Below are 26,045 nucleotides of genomic sequence, written 5' to 3'. Positions count from 1 at the left end.
CGCCGTCACCTACATAATGTTATTAACCCCTATTCCGCCGCTCCCCGACCCCACCGCAACTAAATAATAACCCCTATCCCGCCGCTCCTGGAGCCCACTGCAACTAAATAAATGTATTAACCCCTATACCGCCGCTCCTGGACTCCACCGCAACTAAATACATGTATTAACCCCTATACCACTGCTTCTGGACCCCACCGCAACTAAATAAATATATTAACCCCTATACCGCCGCTCCCAGACCCCACCGCAACTAAATAAATATATTAACCCCTATTCCGCCGCTCCCAGACCCCTCTGCAACTAAATAAATGTATTAACCCCTAAACCTCTGGCCTCCCACATCGCCATAAACTAAATAAAGCTATTAACCCCTAAACCTAACAACCCGCTAACTTTACATTAATTATTAACTCATCCCTATCTTATAATAAATTTAAACTTACCTTTAGAATTAAAATAAACTATATTAAACTACTAATTAACCTACCCGAACTACAATTACATTAAACTATATTAAACTGTTTATTAATCTACACTATTATACTAAATTACATTAAACTACATTAAACTATATTAAACTATTAATTAACCTACCCTAACTATTATACTAAAACTACATTAAACTTAGTAATTAAATTAACTATATTACATATTTAAAAACCTAACCCTACTCAATTTATTTAAATCTACAATAAAAAAATACTGTTACAAAAAAAATAACTACTAAGTTACACAAAATAAAAAACACCAAGTTACAAAAAAAATAAACACTACATTACACAAAATAAAAAAGAAATGATGAAATATTTAAACTAATTACACCTAATCTAATAGCCCTATCAAAATAAAAAAGCCCCCCCAAAATAACCCCCCCTAACCTACAATAAACTACCAATGGCCCTTAAAAGGGCCTTTTGCGGGGCATTGCCCCAAATAAATCAGCTCTTTTACCTGTAAAATAAAATACACAACAGTAAAACCCACCACCCACACAACCAAATCCCCCAAATAAAATCTAAAAAACCTAAGCTCCCCATTGCCCTGAAAAGGGCATTTGGATGGGCATTGCTCTTAAAAGGGCATTTAGCTCTTTTTCAGCCCAAACCCCTAATCTAAAATTAAAACCCACCCAATAAACCCTTAAAAAACCTAACACTATGCTGAATAGAGCTGATGATGATCGTACGGAAGGTCCTATTAAAATTTAAACTAGAGCATATAACTTATAGTTCCTAACTATATCATATTGAAGAATTAGATAATTTTGTTCTCTTTTTTGACATTTAGAAGATGAGCTTGTACTATGTTAGACTCAAGATGTATTTGCAAGAATCATCCTCACCACCACACTATAGGCTAACCCCATGGACACTCAAACTTTCTTGAACTTAGGTGTGGACCTGTTAACTGTGTAATGTACATATCAGACATAGATCCCACTGTTAGCTTTATTTTGCTGTATGGACCTTCTTGTCGATGCAAGTGTAATTTTTGTTTCATTTTTACCTTTCAATAAAGCTTTTGAAATAAAAAAAAAAACACAAAAAAACCTAACACTAACCCCCGAAGATCCACTTACAGTTTTTGAAGAACCGACATCCATCCTCAACAAAGTGGCAGAAGTCCTCAGTGAAGCCGGCAGAAGTCTTCATCCAAGCGGGCTAAAGTCTTCATCCAACCGGCGCGGAGTGGCTCCATCTTCAAGACATCCAGCGCGGAGCATCCTCTTCTTCCAACGTTATCTGAACAATGAAGTTTCCCTTTAAATGACGTCATCCAAGATGGCGTCCCTTACATTCAGATTAAGGTGGAAAAAATCCTATTGGCTGTTGCAATCAGCCAATAGGATTGAGCTTTCAGTCCCATGCAGTTAAGCCCTGACAACTAACCTTTCCATTTTTGCTTTTAAATCTTAACTGTGAGCTTGCTGGTGAGTGCAGGGTTTTCCCTATGTGTTGTATTAATTTGTTTTGTAATTCCCCTATGGTTCTTGCACCCACTCCTGTCTGGGGTTAACTGCCTGTGACTCTGGTGACAGCACAGCTTTTTGTGAGTGCCACTGAGCACCCAGGGCTGAGCATGTTGCTGGGTCATGGGATGTGTACCCGGTCCGGTCTTGGAGTGCAGTCCCCTTCCATGTTTTGTATATTTATGGGTGATTACATATGCCTGTGCACCCCTCCCTTGTTCCCAGTTTGTTTGGATTTGAGAGATTGCATTGTGTGGCTGTGCTAGGGTCTCAGGTATTGGAAAGGACCTTGACGTGGTACCTGGGCTTGTCCCATTTGGCCAAATGTGGTAACTAACCTTTCCATTTTTGCTTTTAAATTTTAACTGTGAGCTTGCTGGTGAGTGCAGGGGTTTCCCTATGTGTTATATATATTTATATATATATATATATATATATATATATATACTATATATATATATATATATATATATATATATATATATATATATATATATAGAGAGAGAGAGAGAGAGAGAGAGAGAGAGAGAGAGAAATGTATTAATAAAAATGAAAACATTTCTATGTGAAGAACACAGGAATGTAAAATATGCGTAAAGGGTTTTGCATTCTAGGCCTAATGTGGTGTTCGGTTAGTGTACATGAAGAATTAGTTATCTTAAGGTGCATTATTGAAATATTAAAGGGACAGTCTACTTTAGAATTGTTATTGTTTAAAAAGATAGATAATCCCTTTATTGCCCATCCTCCAGTTTTGCATAACCAACACAGTTATATTAATAAACTTTTTAGATCTGTGATTATCTTGTACAAAAGCTTCTGCAGACTGCCTCCTTGTCAGTTCTTTTGACCGACTTGCATTTTAGCCAATCAGCACTGACTCCTAGTTAACTCCATAGGAGTAAGCACAATTTTATCTCTAAGGCACAAATGTACTAGCCAATTACAAAGTCCAGTCAACCTAATATATACCATGCAAAATCACCAAAGAGTAATTGGAAGGCTGTCTTTCAAATATATCTGTATCCCAATATAATCCTCTTTTCCAGGGCACAATGTGGAAGAGCGGCAATGGTCAGTGTATTTTAATGCAGTATCCGCTATTATTACTTTAAGAAATGCTAGGCTTACCTCCTCTGCATCTTCTGAATCAGCTCGGTCGCTACGCTGTCTACAGACCCGGCTGGGGGGAACTCACCCTCTACAGCTCGACCGCCTTGAGCTGTTCTGCATAGAGGTTTTCCGTAGAGCTTGCAAGCTTTCTGCCCCGTGCAGCGTGCAGCTACTCGGCGTCTCTACAACTGACACTGCTCCCATTCTTCGGCCCTCATCAATGACGTTATCAAAGCAATACCGCTCTCCATACAGTTCTGTTAGCAGCTACCTGGGATCCTATAAGCTCCTTCTGAGTGGGATACTGGTGCATTGGCAAATGAAGAGATGAGAGAAAAAAGGGGTCCCCAGACGAAGAGGCTTAAAAAATCTTCAAAGCTTTATTATGGACAATATAAAATCAGTAATCACTGTAAAACCACAAGTTAGTATGTTCAGACATTGTTATAGGTCTATGAGTATGGCTGTGAAAGCTGAAACGCGAAATTTGCATATCAGCCTATTGAGTTTTAGCTTTCAACAAAGAATACCAAGAGAACAAAGCAAATTTGATGTTAAAAGTAATTTGGAAAGTTGTTTAAAATTGCATGCCCTATCTGAAGCATGAAAGTATAATTTTGACTAAACTGTCCCTTAAATATAATTAATAATAATTATTACAAATTATTATAGATGTTTTAAAAAATATAAATAATACATGGAATATATATATATATATATATATATATATTAGAATGAAAGCAAAATGCATTGTCTCTTTAACAAAGTCAGTGAATACTTTGAACTGCTGTTGTCAAGCAATTAATACAGTTTGCTTCTGGAAGTAATCTTAATGGAATATTCTGCTTACCAGAACTAACCCAATTTTATGAGGTAAGTTTGAAGCTTTAGAGGGGAGATGATGGTAGGATACCACTCAAACAGTCTGTTCCAGAATTGGTCTGTCTTTGCTTGGATCAAAATCCTTCCCAATAAAGTCTGCGTAGTATGCTTGCATCAAATGGAATCTTTGGACTCTAATCGTTCATTCCGTGGAGAGAATCTGGCGGTGAGAATCTTGTCCACCTCCAGAGTATGGAGTATGGAGTGGATAGCCCCAGTGTAGAAACGTATGAAAAGAAATGTATTAATGTTGCTATGGTAACCAGAGTCACATTAAGCATATAAACATTTCCTACAATATCCTATTCAATTTCAGAACAAACTTTATGTTATCCTGGTGAATATACCTTCTACTACGATCCTCCACTATTTAGTCTGCGGATCTATTGCTCCCTGTCCTATCATATTTTTGTTGAACTTTGTTGCCATAGCAACCAATTCCATGTATCTTATGAGGGATAATTGCTTTTTGTCAGCTGTTTTCTTTTAAAAAAGTTAAGGGGACTCCTATTCCCACTGTTATGTATTTACAGAGTATGAAAAAATGTAATAAATAAAAAATTAATTGAATTAAAATAAAATAAACAAAAGTGAAACTGGAACAGATCCTCCCTATATTGGATTTATACTCAGGGGCCTATTTATCAAAGCATCAACTGTGGTGCATTCGCCGGCACCAATACGCTCACCTGACATCGCCTAACATCGCTGTCAAAAAGCCTTGCACCAAGTACGGGCGATGAGCAGCGGAATGTTGTTAACTAACAGTCATCGATCTCGCTGCTCTTCGGCTTTTTCCCAGCTTTATTTGTATACTGTCACTTAACACTCACACTATACTAAACTGATTATCCCCTATACCGCCGCTCCCGGACCCCGCCGCAACTAAATAAAGTTATTAACCCCTATCCCGCTGCTCCTGGAGCCCACCGCAACTCTAATAAACGTATTAACCCCTATTCCTCCGCTCCCGGAGCCCACTACCACCTACATTATAATTATTAACCCCTAATCTGCCACACCCTATACCGCCACCACCTACATAAAGTCATTAACCCCTACTCTGCTGCTCCCGGAGCCCACCGCAACTAAACAAATGTATTAACCCCTAAACCGCCAGCCCCCAACATCGCCATAAACTAAATTAAACTATTAACCCCTAAACCTAACAACCCGCTAACTTTATATTAAATATGAACTCATACCTATCTAATAATAAATGTAAACTTACCTTTAGATTTAAATTAAACTATATTAAACTATTAATTAACCTACCCTATCTATTATAATAAAATTACATTAAACTATATTAAATTAATAATTAATCTACCCTATTATAATAAAATTACATTAAACTATATTAAATTAATAATTAATCTAACCTAACTTTTATACTAAAATTACATTAAACTACAAATTAAATTAACTATATTATATATTTGAACACCTAACCCTACTCAAATAAGTTATAATAAATAACAAACACTAGTATGATGTTGACACCAGAGTTGCTCGTTTCATTGTAAAATGGAGACTCTTTTTGGAGTCGCTAGATCTCCCTACCCAGAGGCAAGTGCTCTATCCGTTTAAAAATACGATATACATGTTGGAGGCAGCCATAAGGGGAGATTGGAATATCTGGTAGAGGGACCACACGGGGGTGGTGTTTGGAGTGACATTGAGGATGTAGTGTAATCTGTGATGTAACATGCTTTTTTCATACTGGACATGTAACCGGATATGATGCATAGCAAAGTTTGTTTTGTTGTTACTGTTTATTCTTGTTTTCTATTCTCAAACTAAAAAGCTCTCCATCCTAGGACAAATGTTTAGCCTAGGGTGTCACATTTCCTAAAAAGTTAAGTTTTAAAGAAATTTATAAATGGATTCACTAGGTATTTATGGAAAATTTCTCTTTTTTATGTAATATCTCGGTGTACGACAATTAACCATTTGTGACATATGACACTGTAACTTGAATGTGGTTTTTGTATGCCTGTGAATTTCAATAAAAAAAATATATATAAAAAAAAAATAACAAACACTAAGTTACACAAAAAAATAAACACACAGTTACAAAAAAAAAAAAGAAATTAATAAAGATTTAAACTAATTACACCTAATCTAAGGGCCCTATGAAAATAAAAAAGCCCCCCCAAATAAAAAAACCCCTAACCTACAATATACTACAAATAGCCCTTAAAATTGCCTTTTGCGGGGCATTGCCCCAAAGAAATCAGCTCTTTTACCTGTAAAAAAAAATACAAATACCCCCCCAACAGTAAAACCGACCACCCACACAACCAACACCCCAAATAAAAAGCTAACTCCAAAAAATCTAGGCTCCCCATTGCCCTGAAAAGGGCATTTGGATGGGCATTGCCCTTAAAAGGCCATTTAGCTCTATTGCAGCCCAAGTCCTAATCTAAAACTAAAACCCACCCAATAAACCCTTAAAAAATCCTAACACTAACCCCAGAAGATTTACTTACAGTACATTTTTATTTTAATATAGTTTAATGTAATTTTAGTTTAAAAGTTAGATTAGATTAATTATTAATTTAATATAGTTTAATGTAATTTTATTATAATAGTTAGGGTAGGTTAATTATTAGTTTAATATAGTTTAATGTAATTTTATTATAATAGTTAGGGTAGGCTAATTATTAGTTTACTATAGTTTAATGTAATTTTAAAGGCAAGTTTAAATTTATTATAAGATGGAGATGAGTTAATATTTAATATAAAGTTAGCGGGTTTTTAGGTTTAGGGGTTAATAGGTTAATTTAGTTTATGCCGATGTGGGGGTCTGGCGATTTAGGGGTGTTAGGTGTAAACGTAACTTTTATTCTCCCATAGGAATCAATGGGATATCGGGCAGCAGCAAACATAAGCTTTTGCTGCTTTCAGACTTCCATTGATTCCTATGGCATCCACCGCCTCCAGGGCAGATTGAAAACCAGGTACGCTGGGCCAGAATAATAGCGAGCATACCTGCTAGTTATTTGTTAACTAGCAAAAGTAGTCAGATAGTGCCGAATTTGCATTCGGAACATCTGTAGTGACGTAAGCATTGATCTGTGTCGGACTGAGACCAGCGGATCGTATGTTACGTCACAGATTTTTACTTTTTCCGGTCTGTAGGGTTTGATAAATAAGGAGAATCAAGCTCTCCACAATTATGCTACGGAATTCCAGCGTATTTGTGGTTGACGGCTTGATAAATAGGCCCCTTAGTGTTATTCACAATTGTCGCTTAATAATACCCTGAATTTTAACTTGTGGATATAGAGAGCACTTATTTTTTTATTTTATTTTTTAATAATTATCTTTATTAGATTGTCTTCAATTACAGTTGTAACAACAAGTAGAGAAGCTAAGTAAGATAGAAAACAATTTTATTTGCATGTTACAGTGATACAATATATGTGGGCTCAATAGTTCATGAAAATCACAGTGGTCTCCAAACGGATCCCCCTATTATTTCCTGCGGTTTCTTCAAATTTAGTAATATAGTCTATCTGCAGAGGTTTTTGTGAGTCCTGTATATCCAACAATCTCAACATTTTCTTTTTTTTAAAACTAAAACAGAACAAAGCATTTACTAAACAAAACTCACAAACAATGTTTTCACTTAGTCGTTTTCTTATTGATACCTTATCATCTTTACATCCCAATCACTCTGATCTCCCGAGTACCTCCGAGAATTCGTATGTTGTCATTATGATAGACGAAGGGCATTTCCCTCCTTATGGCAAAGAGTCAGTCCTACAGCCTCCAACTCCCCTGAGTTGTGCATTGAGAATATATTCTGTGTTTTTGAGGGGGGTTATGATTTGTTTTTGGGTCGAAGTGGGTAAGGAAGTTATGTATGGTTCCCACTTTTTTATAAAATTGGCTGTTCTGATCATTATGTCCCCCAAAGTGTCAGCTTGCTCACAAAATAGTTGAGTAGTTAAAGTGTGTTTGAGTTTCGCTAGTGTAGGTGGTCTATCTTTTAACCAGTGACACAGGATGAGCTTCCTCTGTTAGTATGATGTTACCCACTAGTCTCTTCATTGTACCTGCATACTCTCTTAAATCTAGAAATATCACCTTTTCCAAAGTAAATATTGTGTGGGTGTGGGTTAGTGTGCCTACCCAATGTGCCGTCATATGCAAACATTTCTGTAATCGTGGACATTTCCACAGCATGTGGACAAGATCTGGTCCTAGAAGTCTGCATTTACTGCAATATTGCGGTTCTTTAGAGCCCCATTTTTGAAAGTCTTTAGGTGTGATGTATGTGTTGTGAATTAGTTTTGTGTGTGATTCCCTCATGTCCATTGACAGTGTGGTCTTCCTACTCATTTAAAAACTCTTCAGAATGCAGTCTTCTGTGATCTCAGACCCTAGTCTATTTGACCAGTCTACTGCCAAGTCTGCTGCCATCTTAGTACTGTAAGTTTCCTGCATCAGTTTATAAATAGGTGTAATAGAGCGATTGCCCTGTTTGGCCCAAGAAACAATCCTGTTAATTATGTCTATATGGAAACTCAACAATTGTGGGTTCTTTAAAGTGTGGATATAATGTTTGGCTTGTAGATAGGCAAAGTAATGTTGTTTTGGAATATCATACTTGTTCATTAGGTCAGAAAATGGAAGCAATGTGCTGCTGTCTGGGAGTAGCAGGTCCTGTATGTGTCTTAAACCTTTCTGTTCCCATGTCGTAAAAGTCTGGGTCGTAAACCCAGGGATAAAGTCAGGGTTACCTCTAAGAGGTAGGAATTTAGATCTCTGAGGGGGAATGTTAAAATGTTTGCATATTCTCCGCCATGTTTTAATTGGACCTACAAAAGGTATGAGTCCCTGAATCTTTTGCTCTAGTTTGTTAGGCGATGAGTGAGGGAGGAAGGATAGCGACCATGGTTGTACCATCTCTCTTTCAAGGTCCCTTATTGTAAAGGTTTCCACATCCAACCACCAGTCCACAATATATTTTAATTGAGCTGCCCAATTGTAAAATTGTAAGTTAGGGAGTCCCACACCTCCCTTCATGGGTGATATAGTTAACTTGCGAAGGCCTATTCTATGTTTCTTCTTTTTCCACACAAAATCGGTGATAATAGAGTGTAAGAGTTTTAAGTCTCTTTGTGTAAGTGGTTCTGGAATCATTTGAAATATGTATAGCAATTTGGGAAAAATTATCATTTTAATAAGGTTGGCTCTTGCCATAAGGGACAGGGGCAAAATAGTCCATGTCTTGAGTAAAGCGACAATATTCCTCACTAAGGGTTTATAATTAGAGTCGTACCAGGTGTTTGTGTTTCAGACAGTTTCACTCCCAAATATTCAAAATTCTCCGAAATTATTTTAAAATAAAAATCTCCAATGGTTTGAATATGAGTCGGGGTAAGCCATAAGAGCTCCGACTTGGTTTTATTAATTTTGATAACCGGAGATGTTTCCAAAGTTTTCTATTAAGGACATGATCTTAGGCGTATTGATTTGGGGGTTAGAGATATATAGTATCATATCGTCGGCAAACAGTGAGAGATGTAATGTAGTGTTCCCCAACCGCAGTCCCGGAACTGTGTTTCTGATCTTAATAGCCAGGGGTTCTAATGCTAAATCGAACAATAGGGGGGACAATGGGCACCCCTGCCTTGTCCCCATTAACAAGTATAGAAGCTGTCGGGTTTGTGTAAAGTATCTGTATAGCAGATACAAACTGTCCCCTAAACCCAGATTTTTCTAATACTGTGTAAAGATGTTCCCACACAAGTTTGTCAAAAGCCTTCTCTGCGTCAAGCAGAAGAAGGCAAGCTTCCGGGAGGTTTTGCACAGTTCCCTCCTTTCTGCATTTTTCATAGTACGAGAGGATTAATTGTACTTTTCTCACGTTACAAACTGAAGATCTGTGCTTAACAAAACCTGTTTGGTCAGGGTGTATCAGGGAGGGGAGTATGGGGGCTAATCTATTGGCTAGTAATTTGGTGAAAATCTTGTAGTCTGTATTGAGCAGGGAAATTGGTCTGTATGAACTAGGGGACAGTGGGTCTCTACCTGGTTTTGGGATAATAGTTATAGTGGCTTCCATAAACCTCTGGGATACCTCTGTCCGTATTATTTTATACGATTCCCCGGGCATACCGTCAGGTCCTGGTGTTTTTTTGGTCGGCAAGTCTTTAATAACCTGGTCTATCTCCTGACATGTTATTGGCGCATTTAATTGATTTTGTTGTTCCTCAGTCAATTGTGGCATAGTCAGGTCTTTCCAGAATTTTTGTTTTGAGTTCACATCTACGTGACAGTCGTCGTATAACTTTGTGTAGTAATTGGTAAATGCGGTTTGTACGTCTTTTACCTCTGTCAGTGTTTGGTTCCTTTCTCGGATTGCCAGGATTTGAGTTTGTTTACGTGTGAGTCTTACGGCCCTTGCTAGATATTTACCTGTTCTTTTGCCGAATCTATAGAATTTGGCCTGAGAGTATGAAAGGGAACACACTGCCTTTTGATTCATAAATGAATCTCTATTAGTTTTTGCCTCTATGTATTTAGTCCTAGTTTGTGTTGTTGGGTTTCTTAGGTATCTGTTGTAGGCATTAATCATCTGCCTCAAGAGAGTAGTTTCTTTAGCTTTTCTCTTTTTTGTAATTCCCGCTGCATAAGATTTGATAACCCCTCTTAGGACCGCCTTAGCCGTTTCCCAATAGAGGAGTGGTTTATTATAATGTTGAGCATTGACTGCCTGAAAGGTTTGCCAATGTGTGATGAGGTATCTGTGTAAGTTAATGTCTGTGCGTAGAAAACAAGGGAATCTCCATCTCAAATTGGATGTTGTGTGTTTATCTGTGGAGAGGAGGAGTGAAATAGGGGCGTGGTCTGACAAGGTAATAGGCTATATTTTAGCATCTCTGATTCTATTACATAGTCTCCCCGCTATCAAAAACAGATCAATACGTGATAAAGTGTCTTTAGCTGTGGTGTGACACGTGTAGTCTTTGGAATCTGGATTACGCTCCCTCCATATATCTTTAAGGTTTAGTGTGTTGGCAAATTTGCTTAGTATTCTAGAGTCTCTCTTATGGTATTTCAGGATTTGGATCTTGCTTAAAGTGGAGTGGGGGTCTCTAAAGCGGTCTGCAGGGACTTTAGGAGCTATGTTGAGATCACCTCCCAAGATAATGGTATCTATTTGGGTACCAATTCATTTTTGCTGTAGATGTTGCCATAAACCCCTACCAACACTATGGATACGCCTTCTAAGGTCACGTGTGCTATGATATATCTTCCTTCAGGATCACATTCTGATTTGAGTATTTTATAGTTTAGGTTTTTACGAAACAATATAGCTACACCCCTCGCTCTGCGTGTCTCATATGTGGTTTGAAGTATCTCTGCTACCCACGTTTGTTTTAATTTTTGATGTTCCTGTGTGGTTAGATGAGTCTCTTCAAGTATTGCTATATCAGTGTTTAGTGACCTCAGGTGCCTCAAGATGGCCTTTCTTTTTATGGGCGACGTAATGCCGCCCACATTCCACGCCACTATTTTACTTGTACAACCAGTCATGTGTGGTTATTGTAGGTGTGATGTTTAAGTGTGGGTGTCAGAAAAGGTGTGTGGTGTGGGAACATATAACTCACGTACTGGGTACTCCAAGTATTTTGCCCATAATATATTGATTCCTTTCCTCGGGAGTCAGAGTGATGGGTCAGACTTAATCTAGAAGGTGGGAGAAACATAGTATTAAACCAGAATTTTGCCAAGGTATATAAGGCTATTACTTTTTTACAAGCATCGAACAAAAATAATACTACAAACATATAAACCAACATACAGACAAAACAACAAATAAACATAAAGAGAACATTCTCCAGTAATGCTCCTTGATTCAGGGCTGTCTAGATAGGACTTTCCAGCCCATTCGATCCCTCTTATAGGAATTTGGGAGGATATATTGGCCACTTATAAACTTTGAAAATTCCAGCGTCTTCTCTGTGAGTATCTTTTGAGAGTTCCTTTTCCGGACATAAAGGAAGAAAGTAGCAAAGTCTCCTGTGTTTCAGGTTACATGTTGATCTGGCGTACGTGGATGCCCTGTCTCAGTTTCTTCTTTCTCAAGATAGTTCTGTAGGTGCTTCGGTGAGTCAAAAAACTTAGGTCCTTTTGCAGTTTGAAGTTTAAGCTTCGCTGGGAAGAGTAAGGTGACAGTGCGCCCTTTTTCTAGCAGACTTTTGCAGTAGGGGGAGAATTCTTTGCGCCTTCTTGTGATCTCCACTGAATAATCTTGGAAGAGATATATGCGTTTACCCTCATATTCCAGCGCAGGTGACTGTCTGTATGCCCTAAGAATCTGTATTTTGTCCTTAAAGTTGAGGTATTTAACCATCACTTGTCTTGGTCGGCCATTTATATTGATCTGTCGTCCTGGAACACCCACCCTGTGCGCTCTCTCTGTTTCACAGGGAGTATCTTCTTCTGGGATCTTTAGGAGTTTAGGAAGTATATTTTCTAAAAAATGTAGTAATGCTGAGCTGGGTACTGTTTCAGGCAACCCCACAATTCTTAAATTGTTACGGCGGGACCGATTTTCAAGGTCATCAACCTTGTCCATAAGAATTTTATTCTGTTTCTGCAAGTTGGTCACCACGATTCTGCTTTCCTGCTGCCTCTCTTCCACATCAGACAATCTTCTTTCTGCATGGGTTAGTCTCGTATTGAATTCTTTGAACTCCGAGCTCATAGTGTCTACTCCAGTCTGAAGTCGTTCAATTTTTGGCAGAAATAGTGCTGAAAGCTGCAACACTATAGGGTGTGTGTCTGAATAATCAGGGTTGTCCTGATCTGTAGAGATCTTTTCTGTTCCTGAGGTGTCCGAGTGGTGTTTAGATTTCTTTTCATTCTGCTTTTGTCTATGCAACATTTTATCAGTCTGTTTAATGTATGCATTATAATATTTGCGCATGGAGAAGTGGGAAATGCGTGCTGAGTAAAAAGATAAGTCACCAGTATTGCAGTTGTAATACAATAATGTCCCAAAGCTAGGAGGGTGTTCCAGTTAACGAGTGTTTTATTTATTTATTCACAGACATAAGTTCAAATCGAATTAGCCTTTCTGAGTGTAATGGCCACCATCACTGTGCTACTCTCAGCATGCTTATTGCTGATTCCTACAGGGGGATCTGTTATTAACACAATTATATCACATTCTTGAGTCTCCCTTTGATATGTTTCTTTTACTTTCAGGGATATACATAAGTGTTGATTATGGAGGAAGGCGGGGGGTCGGGTAAACAGTTATGAATTACCCTTTAATCTCGCTTACAGGATAGGCCCAGAGAGTTCTATGGGGTATAGTGCGTGGCCTCTTCTTATTCTGACCTTTTACGTTCCCCACTGCGGTACTCACGAGGAGCGAGTTATTCCCCCACCTTACTTTTAGTCCGGATCACAGAAGTTCGGCTGCTTTATGCTGAGCTGGGCTTCTTTACTGGAATTGGTGACTTGCGTGGATGTGTAGGCACTCTTGCGCGCACTACTGCGCAGTTAAGGCCTAGTCGCGACCTTTTTTCAATGTCGTCTCCGGTAGCTGAGGCGTGTAACACGGCCTCCAACAGCATCAACGGTCACTCCGCTGTCCTGGCTCTTTCCCCGAGGCTAGGGGGATGTTTGTTGGGCTAGATTCGAGCGGCAGTAGATGTTATATGGGGATAGAAGCACGGAGCTCTCTTCCCTTGCTGCCGCTCGCAATGCCCGCCCACCGGAAGTCGAGAGCACTTATTTTTAGTTGCTAACTTACAACTATATTACGAGTTTTGCATTATGAGTAAAAAAGCAGCATTAAGGCTCATAATGCTGCTTTTTCACTACCGCTGATATTACGAGTCTTGTGGGTACAGCTGTCCCGCACACTGTTTTGGCCATACCCCAAATTAACTTACGCAATTTGCGTATAATCTATTTTCAATGGGACTTCCATAGCGCCGGTATTACAAGCCTTTTTTTTAGGCAACAAAATGAGCGGTACAGCCTATCCCGCAAGATTCGTAACGCATTCTAAAGTCAGTAGTTATGAGTTTTACACTACAAAGCTGTAGCATAAAACTCATAACTAAAGTGCTAGAAAGTACACTAACACCCATAAACTACCTATTAACCCCTAAACTGAGGCCCTCCCGCATCACAAACACTAAAATAAAATGAACTCCTAATCTGCCGCTCCGGACATCGCCGCCACTAAAATAAACATATTAGCCCCTAAACCGCCATACCCCTGCATCGCAAACACTAGTTAAATATTATTAACCCCTAATCTGCCGTCCCTAACCTTGCTGCTGCCTAGCTACATTTATTAACCCCTAATCTGCCACCCCCAATGTCGCTGCCACATACTAAAGTTATTAACCCCAAAACCTGTCTAACCCTAACCCTAACACCCACTAACTTAAATATAATTAAAATAAATCTAAAGAAAAACTACTATTAATAACTAAATAATTCATATTTAAAACTAAATACTTACCTGTAAAATAAGCCCTAAGCTAGCTACAATATAACTAATAGTTACATTATATCTAGCTTAGGGTTTATTTTTATTTTACAGGCAAGTTTATATTTATTTTAACTAGGTGGAATAGTTAGAAAATAGTTATTAACTATTTAATAGCTACCTAGCTAAAATAAATACAAATTTACCCGTAAAATAAAACCTAACCTAAGTTACACTAACACCTAACACTACACTACAATTAAATAAATTACCTAAATTAAATACAATTAACTAAATTAAATATAAATACCTAAATTACACAAAGTAAAAAACAAATTACAAGATATTTAAACTAATTACACCTAATCTAATAGCCCTATCAAAAAAAAAAAAACCTAGCCTAAACTAAACTACCAATAGCCATTAAAAGGGCCTTTTGTGGGGCATTGCCCCAAAGAAATCAGCTCTTTTACCTGTAAAAAAAAATACAAACAACCCTCCCAACAGTAAAACCCACCACCCACACAACCAACCCCCCAAATTAAACCCTAACTAAAAAATCCTAAGCTCCCCATTGCCCTGAAAAGGGCATTTGGATGGGCATTGCCCTTAAAAGGGCATTTAGCTCTATTGCAGCCTAATGCCCTAACCTAAAAATAAAGCCCACCCAATAAACCCTTAAAAAATCTAACACTAACCCCTGAAGATCCACTTACATTTTTTAAGAGCCGACATCCATCCTCAACGAAGCCGGGAAAAGTCCTCAGCGAAGCGGCAAGAAGTCCTCAACGAAACTGGGAGAAGTCTTCATCCAAGCCGGGAGAAGTGGTCCTCCAGACGGGCAGAAGTCTTTATCCAGACGGCATCTTCTATCTTCATCCATCCAGCGCGGAGCAGGTCCATCTTCAAGACATCCGGCACGGAGCATCCTCTTCTTCCGACGACTACCCGACGAATGAAGGTTCCTTTAAGTGATGTCATCCAAAATGGCGCCCCTTAGATTCCGATTGGCTGATAGAATTAAGTTTGAAAAAATCCTATTGGCTGATGCAATCAGCCAAAAGGATTGAACTTCAAACCTATTGGCTGATCCTATTGGCTGATTGGAACAGCCAATAGAATGCGAACTCAATCCTATTGGCTGATTGGATCAGCCAATAGGATTGAAGTTCAATCCTATTGGCTGATTGCATCAGCCAATAGGATTTTTTCAACCTTAATTACGATTGGCTGATAGAATTCTATCAGCCAATCGGAATCTAAGGGACACCATCTTGGATGACGTCACTTAAAGGAACCTTCATTCGTTGGGTAGTCGTCGGAAGAAGAGGATGCTCCATGCCGGATGTCTTGAAGATGGACCCGCTCTGCGCCAGATGGATGAAGATAAAAGATGCCGTCTAGATGAAGACTTCTGCCCGTCTGGAGGACCACTTCTCCCGGCTTGGATGAAGACTTCTCTCAACTTCGTTGAGGACTTCTTGCTGCTTTGCTGAGGACTTCTCCTGGCTTCGTTGAGGATGGATGTCGGCTTTTCAAAACTGTGTGGATCTTCAGGGGTTAGTGTTAGGTTTTTTTAAGGGTTTATTTGGTGGGTTTTATTTTTAGGTTAGGGCTTTGGGCTGCAATAGAGCTAAATGCCCTTTTAAGGGCAATGCCCATCCAAATGCCCTTGTCATCTTTATTCCATATTAGGAAAATATCATCAATGTATCTACCCCACCAGATTATGTTCTCCTTGAATGGATTATTGTTATAAATATACTCCTTTTCCCTTATACCCATGTATAGATTTGCGTAGCTAGGTGCCATGGTGGTACCCATGGCTGTTCCACTAATCTGTAGGTAAAATTGATTTTCGAATTCAAAGTAATTTTTTTCTAGAACAAATCGTATACATTCTAGGATAAACTCCTGATGTTCTTTTGTTAATTCTGTTTCGTTCAGAAAATATTTCATAGCTGTTAGTCACAATTCATGGGGTATACTGGTATAAAGGGATGACACATCTAGTGTCATCCATTTATAAGAGTCTTTCCATTTTATTCCGCTAATTTTACTAATTGTATCTGTTGAATCTCTGAGATAATAGTTTAGGGTAGGAACTAAAGGTTTAAAAAAATAGTCAGAGTATTCCAATATTCTTGCTGTAAGCGAGTTAATTCCGGATACTATGTGACGGCCCTGGTGGATTTACCTGATTTTTATGAATTTTGGGCAAATTATAGAATATAGCCCTTTTTGGATATTCATGAATAAGATACTGCAACTCATTTATATTGAGTAGTTTTTAAAAATTGTCTGTATCTATGAGAGAATTGTATTCTCTTTGGAATGCTCTAATAGGATCTCCTTGGAGTTTTTTGTAAGTATTTGTGTCATTAAGAAGTCTTTCTGCCTCTTGAAGGTAGTCAGATTTGTTCTGTCTCACTAGACCCCCTCCTTTGTCCGCCTCTCAGAGGACAATGTTATCCATTTCTTTAATGGTACTTAAGGACAATTTTCCCCTTTTTCTGAGATTGTCTTTCTTAATTTTATAGTTCTCACATAGGGATTGTAGATCTTTTTGAACAAAGTCGCCAAATGTAGGAATTGAATTTCCTTTAGACTGTATGGGAAAGAAGATAGAAGATGGTGACTATTTGTGTATAGTGACCTGTTTTGGAGATGATCTATGATTTCCATATTTAATTCCTCTAGGGTAATAAGTATGTCTAGATCTGAATCTGTTAGATCTTTTAGAAAATCTTTATTCTCTTTTTTGTTTAATTTCTCAAAGTGTCTGCATAGAGTTAATTTTTGAATATAAAATAATTCAAATGGATTGGGTCTTCTTGTTGGGGCAAAGTTTAGGCCTCATGATAGAACTTCTAATTCTGTATTGTAAAATGATTTCAAGGATAAATTAAATATTTTTAGTACAGGTTCTCCTGTTTGCCCCTTTTTGGGGTTCTGGGCTCTTCCTTGTTTTCTTCTACCTCCCATCAATCTCCCTCGTCTTCTGCCTCTTCTGGACCTTTTCATTTTCTGGGTGTTCCTAGGAACCATTGTGGTCTTAAGTTTATGTTGTAATCTGCTATTTCTGTAGGCCTGTGAGACATTGTCTCAGTCTATTATGTTCTCCTTTCCGTCTATTATGTTCTCACAGAACGTGGGAGTAGTGTGAATACATAGGGGGTCTATCATAGTCTTCATTCTGTCTATAGGGTACTTGTTCATGTCCTTGAAAGGTGTTGGGGTAAGGAGTCTGTTGGTTTCTCCATTTGCTATTTCCTTGGAAATCGTGGTTGTTATGTCTGAAAAGACTGGGGTGTTGTTTGGGTTTTTATTTATTATAGCCATTCTTATTTCTTTTTCCCCATGATACCTGCTTTTATGTGTGGAAAGGAGCCCCCTTCCTATTCGGGTGTGAATCTTTATGAGTATTAGTTTTTCCTGTGATCTTTCTGAGTTTGTGCTTATTACTCTCTTATGGTGTTGTACCATACTAGATTTACTAGACCTTCTATTTCCAAAAAAGTTATTCTTTGTGTTTTGGTTTATATTTTTATTATTGTATGTATTTTCCTTTGTATTTTTAGTATTTGAAAAATTAAATTGGTCATGGATAGATGTTTCTGAGAAACAATCTGGTGTATTTACTTCTCCAATTCCTCCATTTCGTTATCTGTATCAATTTCATTTTTATTTTTGTTATTAATGTCTTTTTCTTGACTTTGATGTTAAGTTCAAATCTCCTAATCTAATCTTTGTTCCTTTCATCTAATGGACACTGGAATATATGGTCCCTATATATACACTGAGAACATCTGTTGAAAGAAAAGCCTTTCATTAACAGTCCATACACGATAATGGTAAACTGGTTCTTGATACAGGTTTCCGGTGGGAGGAGCTGCTCAGGAGCGCACGCTGAGACTGGCGTGTTGCATGGAGAGTGAGCAGCGGCGTACATCGTTCTCCTGTGGCCTTCTCTCCCATTGCTGGTGTATGATAGCACCCTAGGGAGTTGGACAAATAGACTCTGGTGCTGGCAGGAAACCCTTATAAGACTTCTCTAACGGCTTCTAGTCCGAGCCGCAACTTCACACTGTGGAAAAAAACCTGGAAGAAAGGAAAAAAGCCCTAATAATGCTGGTAAACCTGTTAATTTGAGCTTGTCTCTTTCCCAATCGAATATGAGCTAAGAATCCAGCTGGCAGTGGCGGTACTCACTAGGGTTGGGAATCGCAACAGTAGTGCAGAGGCTTTATAGAGTGCCTGGAGCTGAACGGTGACAAGGGCCGTGCCAAAATCAAGGAAGTTAAGCTGTGCCCGTTGTGGGGTGGTTACACCTCCTAGGGCTCGGTTAGTACAAAGGACTTTTCCGGGTCACTGTTGGTCTCTTCACTCGAGAGCTGTTAAAGTGGTGAAACAGCAGAAGAAGGGAGTGAACCAATCCAGGAGTACCCCTCCGATCGAGCCTCCCCAACCTACCAATAAGAACTGGAGGTGTGTGAAGAATGCAATGTCACGCTCCAAGTCTGCACGGAGTACACATTGAGCAACGGAGCAGTGTGTGGGGTATTCAGGCAGAGGAGCGGCCTTGCAGATCAGAGCTGAAACAGGTGGAGGAGAACTGAGCGAGTTATGTAAGTCAACCCTCCCTGTGTTTGTTCGTGCTAAATGGTACTGAGCAGCTTGACAGTTCGTTGTAGTCACTGGGTGGAGGAGAGGCGGCCGTGCCTTCCTTTATCAATCAAGCAGATCTAGTGATTTTTTTCTATCGGCTGATAAAGAATAAGAAGAAAGGGGATATTTCTGGAGCTAATTTGTCCTGTTACATTAGTGTGGGTGTCACTTGTGAACATTCTGCATTATTAGATATATGCTCACTTGGAAGACTCTTTATCTAAGAGCATACTGCAGAACTTTATTTTTCATTTTGGCTGCACAGAAGCAGAGGACAAAACACTAATTTAGGAATTTTGACAGATATTATAATTGGATAAAGAAATAAGATAATGTATTAATATGTACATGCTGTGTAAAACTGAAATTTAAGTTTGTTTAATTCTGTTTTGATCAAGTTAAAATAGACTTCTGTTAAATTTTATTACTTGAAGGGAGACACTAAGATTGGTATAGTGGATCTGGTGGCTTGCATATATATAGCAAGGTGTTGCAAGGGTAATCATAGGTGCCTGTATGTTATTTAATTGCCAACATGTTGTTCTTTTTATTCTCCTAGATAGAGAATTAACAAAAAGTTTTAGGCAATTAAAACAGGGCGTGCAAGCTTGTATTGAAGTGATATATAGGCTCTTATGAAGCAGAGTTCAAACTGTGATACATGGAAGTTGAGTGCCCTTATATGCTATCTAGAGGGAGATAAGCCCTTAGAAATATAAGATCAGCTAAACTAACTGGTTAAGGTTATAGAGATTTACAGGCTCATATGCACTACTATGCACCATTAATAATATTGTAAGTAACACTATTATAGTTGTTTCACACTAAATTTGTGGAATTATAATATAAGGGAAAAAGGTGGGCGGGGGGGTACTGTGATATTTGTTTATAGTTTAATTATTTTTTGTTTGTTTGTTTGTTTTTGTTGAGTTTATGGGTCTTCACTTCAATGTGCACTTGATTTGTTTCTTTTTTGTTCTTCTATCCTTAATGGATAGATTTATCACTCAGGTGAAATTGAGTTCACCCAAAATGCCTTTAAAAGTAAAAGATAAAAGAAGTAAAATGATAGATACCAGTTTGGATAGCTCAATAGAAACTAATAAAATGGCTTTTGATTCACAAACACTAATCTCACAGCTAACAGAGGTATTCTCTCCACAATTTGAAGTAATTAAAAAAGAATTAGGGTCTATCTCTGCTGAGTTAGTTACATTATCTTCTGAAGTCAGGCAATTTTTGAACAGATTAACTGAGGCCGAGACTAGGATTTCTGAGGTAGAAGATATATCTCATATTCATGAAGACTTAATTCAGAAACAGGAAGCTAAAATTAAAAATATGCAGTTACGCCTGGAGGATCTTGAGGATCGTTCCAGGTGTAACAATATTAGGATAGTGGGTCTCCCAGAAACACCAGAGTATGAGGATCTATTAAAATTTACCTCAACCACATTACCACAAACATTAGGGATGCCCTTAGAGTTGTTACCCCTAGCGATAGAACACGCACATAGGCTGGGCCCAAAGAAATCTCTTGCAGATGGAGTCATGAGGAACAGAATCTGTATTTTTAAATTGTTAAAATTCCAAGACAAAATTGAAATACTGAAACTATTTAAAAAAAATTATCCTCCTATCTTTGGAAAGAATCGGATTCTGTTGTTCCAGGACTTTTCGTATGAGACTTCCTCTAAAAGGAAACTAATGGCCCCATACTGCTCACATCTGATAAATAAAGGGGTAAAGGCTCGCCTGGTATATCCAGCTCGTATTATTGTTGAGGATAAAGGTACTAAATACTCTTTTGATGAGCCGGCAGATGTAAAAAAATTTATAGAGACAGTGTAGAAGTAGCAGTCTTCATATAAGGGAAAGATGTCCTATATGGAGTTTTTTTTTTCTAAATAATAAGGATTATATGTTGATGGAAACAGTGAAGTTGTTATACTGTATTTTTATGTGTTTTTTTTTTCTCCTTCCCTCTCCACTTTCCCGCCTGGTGCACTTCCATGCTCATGTGCTATGGCCTCCCTTCCGGCCCCCCTCTGGGATGTGTTGTATTGATTTTTATGGTGGATGAGGGTAGGAATTAAAATTTTATCTTGGAACGTAGGGGGGATAACTTCCCCTGCTAAACGTAAATTAATAATCAAAACTTTAGCAAGATATAAACCTGATGTGGTTCTCTTGCAAGAGACCCATCTTAATGAGCAAGAAGCAGCCAAGTTAAAGATAAAGTGGGTAGGGGAGGTCCTCTCTACCTCAGGGGCAGCTAGAAAATGCGGGGTTGCTATACTTTTGCACAAAGAATTAGATTATAAGATAATTAATGTTGAATTTGACCCGGCAGCTAGGTTTATTCTTTTACAAATACAAGTGAAAAACTGGAAATTAGTTATATGTAATGTATACACCCCAAATGAGTTCTCGGTTGACTTTTGGGAAAAGATGAAATTGAAGTTATTCCCGTTTGTTGCAGAGAATATGATTTTAGGAGGGGATTTTAATGTAACTCTTACCACAGAGTTAGATAGACTCTCAAAAAAAAATAGAATGACTTATGCTAGATAAGCTAAATATTTCAGACAATTTTGTTCAAAGCTGAAGCTGGTGGATGTCTGGAGGTTTAAAAATCCGGATGTAGAGGCATTCTCATGCGAATCGAAAGCACACCGCACTTTTTCTAGAATAGACTTTTTCTTAATTTCTGAAATACTGCTAATGCAGGAGATAGAAAGTACAATGGGAGAGATCTGTGTATCAGATCATGCTATAGTCTCATTATCTTTCTTTTTAGGCAACAAAGAAAGGGGTGAAATTCCTAGATTTGTTTTTCTGCGTCATCTATATATTAACCCTAAATTTGTTAATTTTTTAAAAATAGTATGGCAGCGCTATTATAATGAGAATCTATCTTTTATTCATAAATCAGAGGTTTTCTTTGGGAAGCATTTAAAGCTGTTATCTGGGGAGAGATTCAAGTGTATGTGAGTTTAGGGGAAAAAAAGAATAGAGCACGTGAAAATCAAATTACAAATCAAGTCAAGAACTCCTATAGAAAATATTGTGCACATCCTAGAGTGGCTAATTGGGGAAAATATAGAGAGAACAGAAAAGAAAGAGATCTATTATTACAACAAAAATCAGTAGAAGAAGAGACAAAAATCAATTTGCATTTTAGAGGAGTACATGGTTGCTCTGCGAAATATTTGGCTAGATTGTCTATCTATTCACTCAGATAAAAGTAAAGTTACCGAGACTAAAGGAATCGTAGAAATCACAATTACTATCAACAGTTATATAACCGAATTGAAATAGATTACGTGAACCAAGACCTCTTCTGGAATATGATAGAGGCACCTAAGAGCGCGGCTGATGACCTAATTGTAATTAACGCCCCAATTACTTCAGTAGAAATCAGCAAAGCAATAGATAACTTAAAGTTAAATAAAGCAGCAGGTCCGGATGGACTCCCTGCGGAATTCTATAGATGTCTAAACAAAGAGCTACCTCTAATATTAGAAAATCTTTTTAACACTTACTTCTGCTCGCAGAGCTCTATCTCAAACTATTTTTCAGCAGCTAATATCTCACTCATCTTAAAGAAGGATAAAAACGCGGAGGATCCGGCCTCATATAGGCCAATCTCAGTCTTAAATATAGATTATAAAATTTTAATGTTGATTATTGCATCCAGGTTATCTATCTTTTTACATAAAATTATTCATCCAGATCAAACTGGATTTATGGCAGGTAGAATCTCTTCTAAAAATATTCGTAAATTGGTTAACTTTCTGGACTATGCATGGAATGTAGATAAGAGTAAACAGACGCCGTTATGGCAGGATGCTGTTATTTTGTCTTTGGATGCGGTCAAAGCCTTTGACTCGATTGTATGGGAATATCTATTTCGAGCATTAGATCAGTTCGGGTTTAAAGGTGAATTTGTACAATTTATAGGTAAAATATATCATAATCCTATTTCTTTTATCTTGATCAATAGGACGTTATCTCCTAAAATAATACTCCAAAGAGGAACCAGACAGGGATGTCCCTTATCCCGTTACTTTTTAATATTGCTTTGGAGCCATTAGCAATACAGTTTAGAAAAATTCTATCGGGAGTCTTTTTGGGCACTCAGTGCCTTAAAATCATGTTATACGAAGATGATGTATTATTATTTTTAGCGAATACACAACAATCTATCCCGCTGATACTACATACGCTGAAAATTTTTCTTCTCTGGGTATAGGATAAACTTGGAAAAGAGTGAATTAATGGGGCTAAATAACATTCCGACTACAGTACCCAACTGCCCATTTAAACAAGTTGACGCTATTAAATATCTGGGCTTGCGCCTGCATAGAAATCCCAGTCGCTGGTATAAAGCTAATTATGAGCCACTATTTAAAAAAATTATTGCAGATTTACAGGTGTGGGCAGTATTTCCACTTTCGTTGACAGCGCGTGTCTATCTAATTAAAGCTATTATTTTTCCGCGCTTGTTGTATCCACTGCAGAATCTTGTGAAACTAATTAATGCTGTCTTTTCCAAATTTATTTGGAATAATAAAAAGTCTCGAATTGGCTTGGAAAGACTAATGCAAAAGGTAGACGCAGTGGGATTAGTGTTGCCTAATATCAAATTTTATAATTTAGCTGCATTGGTAAAAATAGCGATAGATTGGATTTCAGGATCCAGTATAGTATCATCTCAAGAAATAGATTCTTTTCTAATTGCGCCATTCTCTTTAAAAGCTATTATACATTCCCCAGTACAGAAGTTGCCACAGAATATTAGTTGTCTTTTTTCGATTAAAAATATTGTTTCTGCCTGGCATAAATTTTGCTCTTTGTTAGGTTTGGATTTCTCCTTTTCTGAGTTTTTACCTATTGTAGGTAATCCGAGTTTTCTACCAGGGCTATATAAAAAAACATTCAGATATTGGGCAGGAAGAGGTTTACTCTATGTAAAACAAGTCCTGGATGAGGGAGGTCATATGATATCAGCAGATGAGATTTTTAGTAAATTCGGGATTAATAGGGCTGATTTATTTGCGTATTTTCAAATACGGCACTTTGTGGTAGGACAGAAGTGGCGTATTACGCCCACAATGATTTGGGCAGATATTAAGGTATGTGTACAAAAATTTATTGCAGGAGATGCGTCGATTTCCCTGATGTATGACATATTGTTGAGTAAACAGAGCCAGCTTATCTTGGACAAGTTATGTAAGGCATAGGTATTTATATCTCCTTCAGTAGAGCTTGACTCATTTAATCAGAGTTTTGAGGCCATGGGTAAATGTAAGATACCCATAACTTGGAAAGAATCGCACATGAAGTTGATCAATAATTTCTATCTATCACCGTGGAAAATATCTAAATTTTATTCGACTACAGTTGACCTATGTCCTCGATGTGCACATGGCAAGGCAGATTTACTTCATATGTTTTGGACATGTCCTAAGGTCAGACAATTATGGCTGAAAATTATCTTTTGGTTCAATAAATTATACAAAGTAACAATAGCACTAGATGGGAAAGATGTTATTTTTCTTTTTTCATCAAATGATAGGATTAATTGTAATACTATAAATAGTTTAAACACAATTATATTAGCTGTTAGACATTGTATTCTGAAAAATTGGAAAGCCAAGAGTGTTCCTGGCCTAGCTATGGTCTTTAAAACATTACAAGACCATTTAGTGTTTGAATCATATCATCTTTATGATGCTACTGAGAAACAAACGCAGACATTTCTGTGGAAATGGTCTCCGGTTATTTTATCATACTCTATACCGTTGCAAAAGATAATTCTTGCCCCTTTCCTTTCAACAGTGAGTTTTGCAGAGTTGACGTTATTAAATGTATTCCTGCATAGTTGGCTGGAGTGACATAATGGTGGACGACATGGTGGGAGTACTGGAGTAACGTGGGGGAAGACGTGGGGGGGGGGATGAGAGAGGGAGAACTTAAATTATTTTTATTTATTTATTTTTTATTTTTTTTATTTTTATGTATTGCGGAAATTGCAAGCTAAATAGAGACTAAGATTATTATTTTTTTCAAATCTATTTGTATTGTGTTGATTGTAGATTTATATTTTTTGTTAATATGTGATGATGTTATATATAAGTAAAAACAATAAAAATTATTGAAAAAAAAAAAACAGTCCATACACCATCCTGCTGTTTAACCGAAAAGTACAAACAAGGAATATACGGGGCATTTATTCTAAGCTTTAATCTTACCTCATCACAGATTGAGGTTGTTTGATGTAAGTGCAATACCTATTAAGTGTAATAAATATTTATTTTTTATCATACAATATTATGCTATGTGATTCTTTTTTCTTTTCATTCGTTTCTACACTGGGGCTATCCATCCCATACTCCATACTCCGGAAGTGGACAAGATGCTCACCGCCAGATTCTCACCACAGAATGAAAGATAAGAGTCCAAAGATTCCATTTGATGCAAGCATACTACGCAGACTTTATTAGGAAGGATTCTGATCCAAGCAAAAACCGACCAATTCCGGAACTGACTGTTTGAGTGGTATCCTACCATCATCTCCCCTCTAAAGTTTCAAACTTACCTCATAAGATTGGGTTTAGTTCTGGTACGCAGAATATTCTATTATCATACTGTTTCTACAATAGGATTACTTCTAGAAGCAAACTGTATTAATTGCTTGACAACAAGCAGTTCAAAGTATTCAATGACTTTTTGTTAAAGAGACAATACATATATGTGCGCCATTTGCTTATTATTGATTTTCGCTTTCATTCTAATACTTTTAATAGTGACATGGGTACACTATATCAATAATCAGGCAGCACAATTACGATCAAATTATAAATTTGTTATATACTGTATTACTATTGGAAAACATGTTATGGTGAATTTATACCATAGGGAGTAAGTAAT

The sequence above is a fragment of the Bombina bombina genome, chromosome 3, assembly GCF_027579735.1.
Source record: "Bombina bombina isolate aBomBom1 chromosome 3, aBomBom1.pri, whole genome shotgun sequence".
Taxonomy (NCBI): domain Eukaryota; kingdom Metazoa; phylum Chordata; class Amphibia; order Anura; family Bombinatoridae; genus Bombina; species Bombina bombina.
Note: the sequence above shows the minus strand (reverse complement) of the source record.